Source organism: Numenius arquata, chromosome 4 (assembly GCF_964106895.1).
Source record: "Numenius arquata chromosome 4, bNumArq3.hap1.1, whole genome shotgun sequence".
NCBI classification, from domain to species: domain Eukaryota; kingdom Metazoa; phylum Chordata; class Aves; order Charadriiformes; family Scolopacidae; genus Numenius; species Numenius arquata.
In genome coordinates this window covers 61,842,660-61,857,128 of record NC_133579.1, presented here as the reverse complement: position 1 = coordinate 61,857,128, position 14,469 = coordinate 61,842,660, and positions in this window count along the sequence as shown.

The following is a 14,469-nucleotide window of genomic DNA, read 5'->3' as shown; positions in this document are numbered from 1 at the left end:
GAGAATCAGCAATGAGGGTCTAGGAAAGAAGTAAATGTTGTTTGTTTGTTTGTTTGTTTGTGGGAGGAAATGAAATAACCAAATGTTCCAGGATTTAAGACAGTCAGACTCCAAAAACACAGCACTCTTACCATGGATTTGCTAGGATGCCACAACCCAAAGGGCCAGTTCTCCATGAGACTACTGAAGGGGGGTATATAGAAACAGTAACATAAGCCTCGGCATACTTGACCACCTCCAGCATCCCCCAAGTCGGTGGGAAAAGACAACTTCGTTCAGAGCCTGACTCAGGACAGGGGTTTCAGCTGCCTGCTGTGATTCACATCCTCGGGCACCCTATGTCTCTCCACTTCTGGCATTTATCCCACTAAGGTTATTCCCGGTGACTATCACTCCCTCTATCACTTCCTTCAACTGCTGCAGAAATTAATCCTGATGAACATCACATAAACCTTCCAGTTTATGAATAAAACTACTCCTAACTTGTAAAAAGGACAAATAGTAAGATCAGATAGGAACTAAGTGCAAGAGCCACCAAGGCCCAAATATAGGAACAAAAGCATATCCTGGTCAAACTTGCAAGTCTGTGAAGGGCTGAAATATCCTGCTTGCCTCACAGAGATCCCTGGCTGTTCAGGCAACTGGTCTCCCGTATGTCATTTTTTCATACTGAAGTCTTGTTGTGATCCACAAACCAGGCAATTATCTCCTGCCTTGCCTGCAGTGTATTAGTACACTTACCCAGCTCTCCACAACATATTGACATAGGAGGAGAGGAGGAGGTGAAAGGGGGAAGGGAGCAGTTGATTAATTCTTCCCAATAGCTGTAGGACATCAGGCCTTTTACCCTTCCAACTGAAATAATTTCAACCTCCATGGAGTGATTTAATGCATCAACCCACCCTTAAGGACCACAGTAATCATGTTGTTCTTTAGTAACATGGAATTGTCACATTTCCTCCACTGTCTTGTAATACAGGACCACCTAAAGCCATAAGGGCTGGAGAGCGTTTATGGCTGTGAAACTCCTCATGGTGCAGCATTAGGTGTCCAACTCTCAGTTAAATTAATAAATGTCTCTTTTCCTCCCTCAACATACTGGTCACCTCTGAACATTTCTTGTCGACTGTCCCTTGTCCCCCCTGTTGCAAGGCAATGATGTGACTCAGAGTGAATAATCCCACCAACGGCAACAGAACCATTCAACTACGTGTATACTTTTTGCAGATATGCGCTTCTTTGGCTTGGACGAATCTCCATATGATAGAGCTGTTACACAGTGTAGAGCCACGAATTACTTTCTAAAGTGCTAAAGGAGAAATAGAACGGAAGAGAAAGGAATGATAATGACAGATTAATTTCCTATCAAAGAAGACAGATTATAAAGGGAAAAGTTTCTTGGACCTTTGCAACTGCACCGCTTTGTAGGAGTCTGAATGTAAACTGATATGAGGAAATGCAAACTATTAAAGAAATTTCGGCTCTTTGGCCTCCTTGTTCAGTGGGCTCACATTTTGTTCTTTAAGGGGAGAAATTTGGTTGTTTGCCTTGGAGATTATTCACTTTACTCTGAAATGTAAAAATTACAAATAATATCACAAAAAAACTCCTATCTGGGTTTTGCAAATATTAGACTGCTCTTCCTTGGAGCACTTGTGACTTCCTCAAACTGTTCTGCACATATGAACGCTTCTTAGAAGGAAGTATTTTGTTGGTTCTTGGCACTGCTGACAGTTTAAATGTCACCCTGCAATAGCGCTCATCAATACGGTTATCATAACTCTTTGCCCATTTTTAATCAATAATAATTCAGCTAAATAAGTCATGCATCAATTGGGCATGACCACACTGAAACTCTGTGTGGAGAAACATATAAGGCATTCAACTTGAATATGCTGTGGGTAACTAGTTTTTATAATCATGTTCTATCCAGCTGGTAAATCAACTTTTCTCCAAATGATACCTTATTGACAACAGTGGATTCTCAATGAGCTGTTTTGCTGTGTTGCTGAGATGAACAGCATTAATTTTGTTGTACCAAATCCAGTATCCAAATATGACAAATACAATAAATGGCCAAACAATTTGCAGGTGATTTATTCTATGAATTGCAACTCTATATGTGAATTGTCAACTACTAGAATGTTGTTTTTCTTTCATATGCTACCTGTTGGAAATATTCTGATGTTTTAGAAATCATTCTTTGTCTGCCGTTTGCTCAGGAATAATTAAGTGCAAATAAACTAAATTAGAATGGATTTTGTTGGACTTTGGCTCATATCTCATGTTTCTGTGCAGTAACAGGTTGATCCTGAGTTTAGTTATGGTTTATAGCACAGATTTTTATTATTAGAAATGCACATTTCACTTTTTTTTTCAAATTACCCGAACCTTAAAATCTTTCATTTGGGCAAACATTCCTGCCAATAGATCATTCACTAGAATGATCAGATAAAGTGTACATGAAATATGTATGAACAGAGTTGAAATGAGTTTATTTAAGAGCTGGAATGAGTATTTGTAGACAGTTTTCTGAAGCACTCATCCAGCACTACGGAAAACGGCATAATTATTGAATAAAAAGAAATGACACCTGATAAGTGTAGGGCTGACAGCACACTGGAAGAAAACTAGAAAAGATATTACTGGGATGGCAAAACTTTTCATGGAAAACAAAACCCCACCAAACAATTAATTCATTGCATATGCCATGCTGAGAATGCTCCTACTTGTCTGGGCAGACACAAACTTGTATTTTTAAAAGGGGAGTTAAAATCGGAAGGAAAAACGCATGGTGGAGTTGTCATAAAAGCCAGTAATTAAAAATGGGGAGAGGGAAGATTGTTTGATAGAATTGTGAATTACCAGGGTGTGTTCCAAAGCAGATTTATTCAGTCGTTGGTTCTTTATCCTCTACAGCAGCACTGATTTCACATTGAACTTGTCTGCTCTTGTTTCTGGGGAAAAAAAAAAAAAAAAAAAGAAAATACTTTTATATATTTACATTATTTATATATTTCCACTCTGGATTTGTCAAATTCCTCCTTTAAAAAGAAACAACAACTGGTGATTGTGTGAGTCTTCAAAGTATTTTACAGACATTAACTAGTTAAATTTCACAACACTCCTCTGAGGCAGAAAATTAAGTATTAAAATTCCCGTTTGTTGGATAAGGAAACTTAGGGACAAAGGTTAAGTGATTTACGGAGGCCACAGGAAACAGCATAAGCAGTGGAGTAAGGAGTTCTTCCAACCCATTCCTGTGGCTGGTAACATACTGGGGCACACCACAAAGTTGTAAAATTTCACACTCTTCATCCATAGTCTAGCTTTTTACTCCTTCCCCTTCCCACACCGATAAAAAACATTTTCAGCGAAGCCTTATTCCATATGAAGTACCAGGATTTCTATTTCCGTCATCATTTTATTTCAAACTAACTGATTTTTCACTCTCTTGTTTAAAAGGCTAGACTATCTTACAGACAAGCTAGTCTTCCTCTCAGGAATACAAAGGTCCAGTAGATACAGAAAGCGTGGCCACTACTGAAGTGCCCAAGAGCCACACTAACACAGACCACAAACGATGGCTCCCTTGGAGCCTTTGGAACAATGCAGGCCAAGTCGTAAGTTGAACCAAATGGCATTTTTCCCATGTAAAATGTCATTCCGTTGAAAACAGCTTCTGAAACATAATTAGTTTGAGACTTTTTTTCCAAATATTTTAGACTGGAAATTTTGAAATCGGATTAAATTTCTGTTTTGTGACTGAAATGTTTACTTGTGGATTTAAAAGAACAATATTAATATATTAAATCAGATTCCCCCTCCCTCCCTTTCCTCCTCTAATCTTTGCCAGGTTAGCAATAAAATGGATACACCCTGGATATATTCCTGTTTTCTTCACTTGTCTTCCTCCCCACTTCCACTTATGTGTTCCTCCATTCAATTTTCAAATTGTTCTTGACTTTGAAAGACAGAAAGGTAAAGTAAAATAGTGTGAGTATGCTACTCGCATATGCTGAAACACTGAGAAAAGGGTGAAAAAAATGACAAAGGTGAAGGAAAAAAGCTGACATTTCATAAATTAAAGACTGTTTTGAGTCAAAGTGACTTAGAACAAAAATTTCTCTTCCAAGTATACTTGAGATTATTATTTTACTTTTTTTCTGTATTAAAGAATCCCCTTGAAACTTTTTTTGAATGGGAGAAGGTGAAGGGTATTTTGGACAGCCTTTTCCATAAAGAAACCTGAGATTTTAGGTGGATGGGAGAAACTTCACAACACTTTTTAGAGCACTTCTAATATGTTCACTAATGATCACTTTCATTCTTCTGCATTCAGCTAGCTTAGTTTGTCTATGTAGCGCACAAGGAGAAAAATCAGTTGTCAAGAAGTTAATTGTGTTGCAGTCTTTTATATAAACTTGCTCTAACAGGCCAAGCTTACTTGAAAAATTTCCCTCCCCTTTCTGCAAGCATCTTTAAAACACACAGTTTGTGTAAGCAGTGTGCTTTGTTAGACGGTTAAGGCTGTCTATAAGTCATCTTTTCTGAGCAGGAGCTGGAGACAGACCGTAGCCTCTTAACTGGATGCAGCCTGCACCGAGACACCTGAACCATTCTGGGAGGCAGCATTACGTGACAAAAGCAGAGCAAACGTGGGACTATACTGAGAGGAGCTTGTAATTGTCATGGCAATCCCCAGAACCACAGCTGGGCTTGCACACCTTTCAGTAGTGGTCAGGGCTGCCCTCGTGCAGGCAGGGACTTGTTGGGGCCTGACTTCTCTGAGAGTATCTCACAGGGTGCAAGCCCCTCAGTTTCTTGTCCCATAGCTTCTAAAAGGTACTGAATGCCACTCACAACACCCCTTCGGTTGGTTTCTGTGGAATATATGTAGATCTATCATCAACAAATTCAAAATATTTACCAGAAAAAAAAAGTTCTCTTCCCACAGAAAATTCTATTTTATTTCAGTTCATTTGAAAAGAGTATTTCTTTAATATGTTATCACAGCAGTAGGCCAAATGGGACATAAGGCTTTCTGTACTTGACAGTGTTTCCCTGCCATGTGATTCACAAAAATGTATGTTAAGTAAGAGCAAATTCCTTTAAAAAGCAGATTCATTTAAATTTACCACGAACAGAATAATTACCTGAAACTCACATGAAACACTTGCTGATGCATGTGTTGTTTTAATCCAAAGATGTAGGTTAGTTTTAAAAGGTAATTGGAACAACTTGCAACATATGCCAGAAAAATGCAGCAGACTTCCCTCTGTACTTTGCTTCGATCTGATATTATTAAATGGACCTTCGTGTGAGCACCCTCACCTATCCAGAACTCCCGCTTGGCTTTCAAGATTGACAGTAATGCCAAGGAGAAGCTTATGAATCAGGGCAAATCTGCTAAGGCATGTAAACCCCTTTTTCAACAGTGCCTCAAGCATTCAGGCACAGACCTTGGAAGGGATCTTGGCAGTAATAAATTTTCTAAAGACCACAGCCTCAATCCCTAAGTTGCCCAATCTTTGAAATAACCTACCCTGCCAGGGGTGTTAAGAGTCTACATGATAAACAAGCTTAAAATGCTTTGAGATCCACAGACAGAGTGTGCCATACAAATATAAACTACAAATATGTATTTCCTTGACAGATCCCAAAAGCATGCTAAAATCATGACTCAGGACTATACTGAGAAGAGCTTATAACTTACAGAAAATGGACAGTGATTCCAATAGTAAGACTGTGTTTTGTTTTGTTGGGGTTTGTTGTTTTGTGGGTTTTTTTTCTTCTAAGTACAATGTTACAGACGATGGGCTTCCATTGAGCTGATTTGTTTCCTTATAGTCAAAAAGCAAACCTAATTCAGTACTGGGGAATTATTACTCCCAGGGCACCATGGTGTTGGTGTGGTCAGTGAAGAGCAGTGACCGTGCTGCCCAAGCTTTAAAGCAGTCTCTCGGCTGTTCACACTCGCACTAGACCACTCATAACTGAGTTCTGTAATTGAAGGTCTTTGAAAAAAACCCTTATATGGTTTTGACCTGCCCTGACTGCATCTCAAGGGCAGGGTTACTATGCTTTAACTAAACATTTCACTTATGAATGCCTCTGCTGTTATCTAAGTTGTTGAGATCATGTTGAGGAGGGAACGCAAGGGAATGAAGTGAGAAGAGAACAAGACAAGAATGTGGGAATAATGGTGAGAGATAAAAAGAGAATTAAAACAGAACAGAGAAATCTAATGGCAAGAGATGAAGACGGATAAAGTATGCCTGGAAAGGGGCAAGTCACACAAGGTATGAAGAGGGAGGTTATTTTGGAAAATGCATTGAACCCACCTCCATTTCTATTTACAAGCTGATTCAGCAGTGTCTGTCATTCAGATCATGTCTCAACAGCAAAGGAATTGTTTTGAGAAGCAAATCATAAAACCAACAGGTGCAGAGAACATGCTGCTGCTGCTATGTTTGAAGAAAAGAAATTACAGGTCTCACATTTAACGTCAACTACAAAAAGTTGAGGTGGAAGAAATTGCTGTAAGAATAAAGGCGAGCAAGCAAGCACCTATGCCTACAGTGGTTTGTGCTTTTTTCTTCTGTGAGCATGTCTGTGTCTTGCATGTGTGTGTGTTTGCGTGTATGTATGCATTTGCCTTTTTGTTTTTAATCCACCTCGCTCCACCCTATTTTTCACTGGTTTCTCTAATGAAGGGTCTACTACTGAAAGATAGAATCTATCTTCTTTCTCTCATTACTTTAAATAATATTTTGTGAGCTGCCTGGGACTTCCTGGCCACAAGAGTCCTATTCATTAATTTTATTATTATTATTATTATTATTTCATATTAATAAAACTATGAATACTGTGACTGGAAATGCAGAATGCCTCAGCCCACACATTTGGGGCAGCAGAGCGTGTCCGCATGCAAAGGAGTGCAGCTCACCCCCTTAACTAGCACATCTTTAGCCTTTCCTACCGCAAACCGGTACAGACTTTATGTGAGCTGTGTTCCTCCAGTAGCAATAACAACAGTCGCCAGGTGCCAAAATAATGCTGCCCCACAACTCCCCACCCTGTCGCCGTGCTCCCCGGCAAGCGCCCACGCAGCCGCACACCCCTCGGGCAAGCGGGCAGGGGACTCTCGGCCGAGCCCGCCAGCCAGCTCCAGAGGTAAGGGAGCGAGAGGAAGCCTCGCAAGAGCTGCAGTTAGCCAACTGCCATATGCCCTGACAAAGCTACCGACAGCAGCAGCGAGCCCAGGGAGCACTTTTATCATTAGCCCCTCACCCAGCAGTGGAGGAAACTCATTTAGCCCCATGCTGGACTTTCATTAGGAGCGACTTGCATCAGATGGTCGCAACGTTCTGGCACCGGTGTCGCCTGGTCCATTGCTGGGGACGTGGCCATATCTCAACCCAGCAGGGATCCTCAGATTTGGAGTGGCTCTCCATCGACAGATGCCAAGACAGCAGCAGTGGCGGTGACAAAGGCAGCTTGGCTTGGTGCTATTTTTTACGCTGGCATGTTGCAGCCCTCAACTTTTCTAAGGCGCCTTTTTACAAACCACTTACTCCTGTTAAATCTAAGACAGAAAAGCAGAGAGTCTGTATGGATAGGGAGAAATAAAGTAAAATAAAATATGCCTGAAATTATCACTTGAAGCTTAAGCAAGCAGCAAAGAAGCTGTCACTGACAATCATTATTTCTAATCTTGGGACTGTAATAAAAAATCAATGAAGCAGGAGATGTCAATATTCTGGTAACAAAGATGTGATACCACCATCCTCCCCTCCCAACATCCTAGCTACTTATATTAAAAACATACAAAAGTGGAAACATGGGTGTCAGAACAGAAACATTTTTCTCTTTCCAGAAATACCCCACTATTTCGGGACCACTGTTTGTATTGCCTGCAGGAGAGGATTTTCAAGGAGGAGAGATGAACTGAAAAAGTATTTTTTGACACTGAGCTGTGACTTCTTTAAAGTCCAGAGTCACTCTGCCAAACGTGACTAAAAAAAAACCCCAAACCCATGAAGAACCAACAAAGGCAGCAGAGCACCTTGACTGTTTTCACTGCCCTCCTGCCTGCTTCCCAAACATGGATATTCAGTATTTAAATCCCTCACACTTTTTGCAGTAGACTACCTCACCATACAGATACTTCATAAACTGATAAGGGCTAACAAAGAAACCCCTAAAAAAAAACCTCTGGATTTTATCAGCATGTTTTAATGAACTTCTGTGTTTAATAAAAAACAAACACACCCAAAGTAGAAAGTGAGCGTTTTTTAAATCTCACATTTCCCTCCCTTACTTTTCCTGTCATCACAGCAGAAGGCTGTCCTGCGCTGTTTAATGGGTTTGCCTTTGGGGAAGGCAAAATACCAGTAGCTCCCTTTTACAGCTAGGGAACGAAACAGCAAGAGAGCAATGAGGTCCTGGCTTCTTCAGCAGAAACTACAGCCCCAACTCAGCCAGACAGAGGGGCGGATAGAGCATGTGAGGTGGGAAGCAGGGAGTGGAGCTCGGGGGAGAGGCAGCCAGCCTCATGTTAACTAAACTCTTCCCCATCTCAGGTGGGGGATCCGCAGCTCAGCAACCTCTTCTGACACTGAAGCTTCTCATTCCCAAAAGGGACCAATTCCTGGAAGTGTTCAAGGCCAGGCTGGACAAGCCTTTAAGCAACCTGGTCTAGTGCAAGGTGCCCCTGCCCATGGCAGGGGGATGGATTATCTTTAATGGTCCCTTCCAGCCTAAACAATTCTATGATTCTGTGATTTGCCTTTCCATTAAACCAGTTTTACGCCACCATAGCCCACCTGGCACAAAAACCCAGCAGCCGTGAAAGCTCACCCCTGTCGCATCGGCACCTCTATAGCCCACGCACTGACCACAGCTGCGACCGGCGTCTGCAGCCGGGCACACTCTCTCAGGCCCTGATGACCAAAAAATGCCATATTTTTAATTTGTCTTTTTTACAGCTTTTCTGTAAGCTATACACTGCTGAGCTGGGTGGGCCAGCCTCAGCTGGCCTTTTGCAGGCCGTCCTGCTGCTCCTCTCTTGAGAACAGTGCACCCTCAAGAAGCAACCAGCAGCTTTGTTCCTCCCTTTTATTATTTTTTATTTATGTTTCATTTTTCCAACCACACGCCTTGCCGAGGCCCTGAGGAAGGCAAGCACAACGCCACAGCCGTGCCGACAGGGCCTTTTGCGTGACCCGGCCGGCGGCCTCCTCTTCCCCTCCCCCGCCAGCGGGACACAAGCCCGGAACGAAGGACGGCGGCGAAGGGAGCCGCGGTGCCAGACGAAGAAGGCGCGGGGCTCCGGCCGCGCTCAGCGGTGCCTTAGGCCAGCCTCGACCGCCGCCGGCCTGTCCTGACCGGGCCGGGCCGGGCCGGGCCCCGCCGCCTCCGCCGCCGACCCCGCGCAGGTGGGCGGTGTTGAGGCGCCACCTACCGGGCGGGAGGCGGCGGCAGCGGCCCCTCAGAGCGGGGGGGCAGGGCTGTGTGTGCGGGGGCGTAGAGATACAAACACATATATGTGCCTATACACACACTTATATATGTATATACAGGGGTTGGGGCCGGCACCGGGCACCGGCGTGAGGAACGGCAAAGGTCGAAGGAGAAGGACCGCCGCGTCAGGGGCTGGGCGGCAGCGGGTGGGTCGGTGGAGGGGCCGTGGGGGGGGGCACACGCACACGACAACATGGTTCCTGGTTGTAATTGCTTCCATTTGGCTTCTGCCTGGGTTGGGAGCGACGTGGACGTAAGCGAATGTGTCCTGACCACAGGAAGGAACAATGCTAAACATTTTAATTGTACAGGGAGTGAAACAAAGTAAAAGCAGAACAATGAAGACCAAATATAAAGAAAGGGAAGATAATTAATGGAACATTAACATAAGAATTTAATGCGACCAGGCTGAATCTGGTTTGCAGCACGAAGAGAAGGAAAACAGCTCTATTGTCCTGAGAAGAAGTGAGCGCAGCCCAGCAGCCGGCCATTTGTACAGGGCACGGCCACCATGGCCTTCAGCAGGCAACTTCCAAAAGAAAGGTGCTTTTAAGATTCAATGTCTCTACGAAGCTGTGGACCAGCCCATCTAGGCTTGAAATCCGTGGAAATGCCTGGCATGTGGTCACTCCATGCAATCATTAACCCTCCGTAAGCAAAGTGTTCACAGAGCCTTCACAGTTGGAAGGGACCTTTTGAGAGCGAGTCCAACCATACACAAAAAAAAAAAAAAGAAAAAAAAAGAAGATACATGCAGTGTTGCTGCGGGTATCTTCAAAACTAAGTAAAAACACTTGCCACAGACCTAGTTGCGAAATTAGTCATGTTTTGAAAGGGGCCATCCTGTTGCCAGGACACAGTTTTTTGCCCAACCTGTACTTGGTTACTCCTACACCCCAAATGTGGGAATTTCACTCGCTGTGAGGGTCCATTTGCTGCAGGCACCCTCTATGGTCAGGGGAGAGGTGAAAAAGAGGATGTGATGCTAACGCCAAAAATTTGAGAGCGGAGAAACGCCACCTTCTGCCACTGACCCACTGACCACAGAGGGAGCCCAAGGAGATCACCCAGCTAGTTTAGCTGGTCAGCATTGAGTTGTAGAGCTGCTACTAATAACTAATTTCCTCTCCGTCATGACAGTCATGTTCTCTCTGCAGCTCCAGGTGATAGCACAATAAAGTACAAAGCCCATTAAACTAGGAGGAAAATTTTGAAGTAAACTCTTTCCTATTTAAATAATGCTTCTATGGCTTTCCCACAGTAGCATGAGGCATTACATGGTATATGCATAAGAAGAAGAAATAGAGGTCAGGTTAAGGATTCTTGCATTATTTGGCCCAAACGATGTCTCAGCTTGCGTGACAGTTGGTGCTACAATGAAGTTTTCATTACATACCCTGAACTTTAGCCAAGTTTGCAGACCTGTTGATGACAAATAAATGTAAGCATATCAAAGCATTTTTAGGGGAAGGCATTCACACGTCATGAGATACATATTTTAACTTGCAGGTCTTAGCAGACTGTGACTGGTTTAGTTAAGTTTCCATAAATCAAAGCTAAATGCAGAGTATGAACATGAAAAACTTATCAGGCCAGGTATGCCAGTGTCTGGCAAGTCTGGCCAAAATTTGCAAAATGGATCAAAGAGCCTCCCTTGGCATTTAGGACTTAATGTAAATCATAATCATCCTAGCAGGGGTTTTGCCATTGCCTTTACTAGAAGTCATCCTTTCTCTGGAGAGGCAGGAAACAAGAAGAGTCACCCTGAGTATAACAGAGAATATAGAGTTTCCTAATATATATTGCAGTCTTTTGAACAGAGTGTTGAGTTTTGTGTTATTTTTTAAAGCAGATAACTAGCGAGCCTCATTAAGTAGATATACAAACAAGTCAATAAAGCAAGTAATATGTTATAGCATAGTTGTTTTTCAATCAACTTAATATGTATTTATGCTATGTATGTACATAGCAAATGCATTGCAGATTTGAGAAAGTACTGCTAGTGAACAATTAGATGGCAAATTTCATTGGAAGTGGATCTCTTTAAAGTTATATCATGCTTTTCAAAACTTCATTGTGATGTTTAGACCTAACTATTTTGCACTGAATAGCAGGACCTTTTCCTAATGCCACTTCAGGATTAAATGTTAGGTTGTTTCTGCAACAGATGGACCAAAACTTGAAGTTGTAAATGGTTTGGATGAATCTGAGCCATAACTGACTTTTGTCCAATACTAGATCTAGGCCAGGGTCAAACTAACCTTCCCCCAAATCTACAAAACTTGCAACCTAAAAGCTGACTACCACCAAACTTCATAAAATTTTAAATCCAGAAACATATGTAGTTCTGATTCTTTCAACATTATCATCCTAATGCACTGTGTCTGGATATGGGAGGAATCTTTAAGCAGTGGAGACCAATTTCATTAACTTTTTTCTGTCTCCCTTCTTGTAGTTTATTGCATCATAAATATCTGCATTATATAACATTCTATGTAAAACTCAGTAAAACTTAATTAAAATAAGCCATCGATCAGGGAAACCAAAGTGAATACAGATGGCCAGATTTTTTCTGTTTCTACTGGAAATCTTAATCCACTAAAATTAATGCACTATCACAGAAGGCCTGCATTTGCTCTGTTGCTCTACATCTTCCAACCATATCTAAAGACCATTTCAGAAATGAGACTAATTAACACAGCCCTTGTCTTTTCCTTTCCGTCATCTGAATGAATGAAGGAGGGTGTGTAAAACTATTTGGAATTATGGCCTTGTCAGGAATATTTTTTATGACTCGGGGTTAGAGGATATGGTAATGAAACCAGCCTTCAGATGTGGAGAGCTTGGAAACCCATTCTTCAGAAGTTTGCCAGCTCCACCTTCAACTCTCCAGGTGTCCACAAACTCTCCCCTCAAGCCACCCAGTGGGAGATTGCTTTGAGCATCCCTTTCTTCCAAGCACACTTGAGAAGGCTGCAGAAGACCACACTGATCTTCCTGATGGTAGCAGGAGAAAAACTCCTGTGCTTCTCGGAGGAGCTGAGTCTACTGTATGTGAGCAAATGGCTAGCACAAGACGAGCTGCTTTTGGGAGTCACTGCTACAGTCTGATGACAGCAGAGGCCAATTACATGCAGAATTTTGACCTTTTTTCTTACCTGTTAGAGAAAAATATCTGTCTGCTAAATATTATTCTTCCTGGTATAGAAGATCAGACGAAGAAACACATCATGCCAGGATGGTTAGATGACATAACAAACCAATATGGCAAAAGTAAAGATGATGTTCACTGAAGTCCAAATGGGAGCATGTCTGAAATGTGAAGTACATTGCAGCAATGGTGTCCGTTGGTGCAGGAGTAAAGCTTTTGGATCCAGATGGTCTCTTGCATGTAAATATAAAAGCACTAGCAAAAGTCAAAAGGGAAAGAACTTTCTTCCTGGAGCTGGTCGTGTGCATAAGCAGTAATTCTAATCACTCCTGGAGACGCCATGGTATTAAAACCTTCCTTCTGGACCTGACCAGACCCTCACTTTATTCTCCACTGAGGATTATAACAATATTCAGGTTCAAGGATATCTTTTAGGGCAGAGGGCCTGGCATCACATCACTGCAAGCAGCCCAGCTCTAAAGAGAGGCTGTTCCAGGCCCCATTGGAAGCAAACTCTTTTGGTAGTTGTTTCACATTTTCCTTAGCACATGCTCTGTACCATAATGTTATCACAACCTCAAGGTATGAAAATGCAGGAACAATGGAGGCTCTGCAGTAGCTCCATGGAGGGTAATAAAATGCCAGCAGTAAGAAACAGGATATATGCATGGAAGTATTCATCTCTGCCCAATTCTGTTGACACCCGGTAGGACTGATGCATGAGCACAGAAGGTGAGGGACATTCACAGGCAAGGCACTAGCCGGTATATCATTAATAGCTGATATATGTGGCATCTTCTCTTACAAGACAGACGAGCAGAAGAAAGGTACTCAGAAATAGTTATCAACACTAGGGATGCAAGTAACAGCAGGTAAACTGTAGCAAACTAAATATGCAAACAGTAGTGGTTAAACTATGTTCAAATCCAGAAAAGGCAGAAAGACTATAGGGAATGTTATGCTCTGGAAGGGATGTCTGTGGTCTTTGAGGTTTCCTCTCAAACGGACCACTGACCTCTGACCATTAGAAAATGCCTTTCTTTTATTCAGCCTAGCTCTGCTTCTGTAACTGATAATAGGCACTGAAGTTACAATATTGAGGCCAAGTAAAAGATTTGCAAATCCATTTTACCATGTGCCTTTTAATCATGGGAAATAAATAGAAGGATGCAGTGAAGGCTTACATATTGTTAATACTTTTCATTAAAGTGCCACCTTCACTTTTATGAATGAAATGTGGCAATGAGGCATGTGTGTATGTATTTGCACGTGTGCGTGTTCTGTGCGTGTGTATTTGCATGAGATATCTATAAATATCCCTTCAAGAAGGACATACTGAATGCACTTTTCAAGATGCTGAAATAATTCAGCATGGTATTAAGCCCCAAAATGCCAAATGATCATCACGGACATAGTTTCCAACCTTTCTTTTATTTTTAATGTGTTAGAGGTGATTTTACCAGTCAGTGTGCTTTCCTTACAATTTCCTAATGGAATCATTTAATTTGTGTATTTTATAGAAAAATCAGGATATAACAAAGACCTGCCTTGAATGCTTCTAATTTAACAGCTGCTGGAATTTATTTGTAGAGATCTGGAAGGATTTTGAATACAATGTGGTTTTGTCAGAGCAAATAAAGGTACCTCTAAAATGATATTTGGCAGCTACTATCACCCAAACTTGCAAAGTCATGTCATGATTCAGAAGAGCTGCATGGATGAACCGTAGGATTCTTCCCATCCACTTCCTGCCTTCTTTTCATCCTCCATCTTTCTTTCCTCTTCCCTCCCAA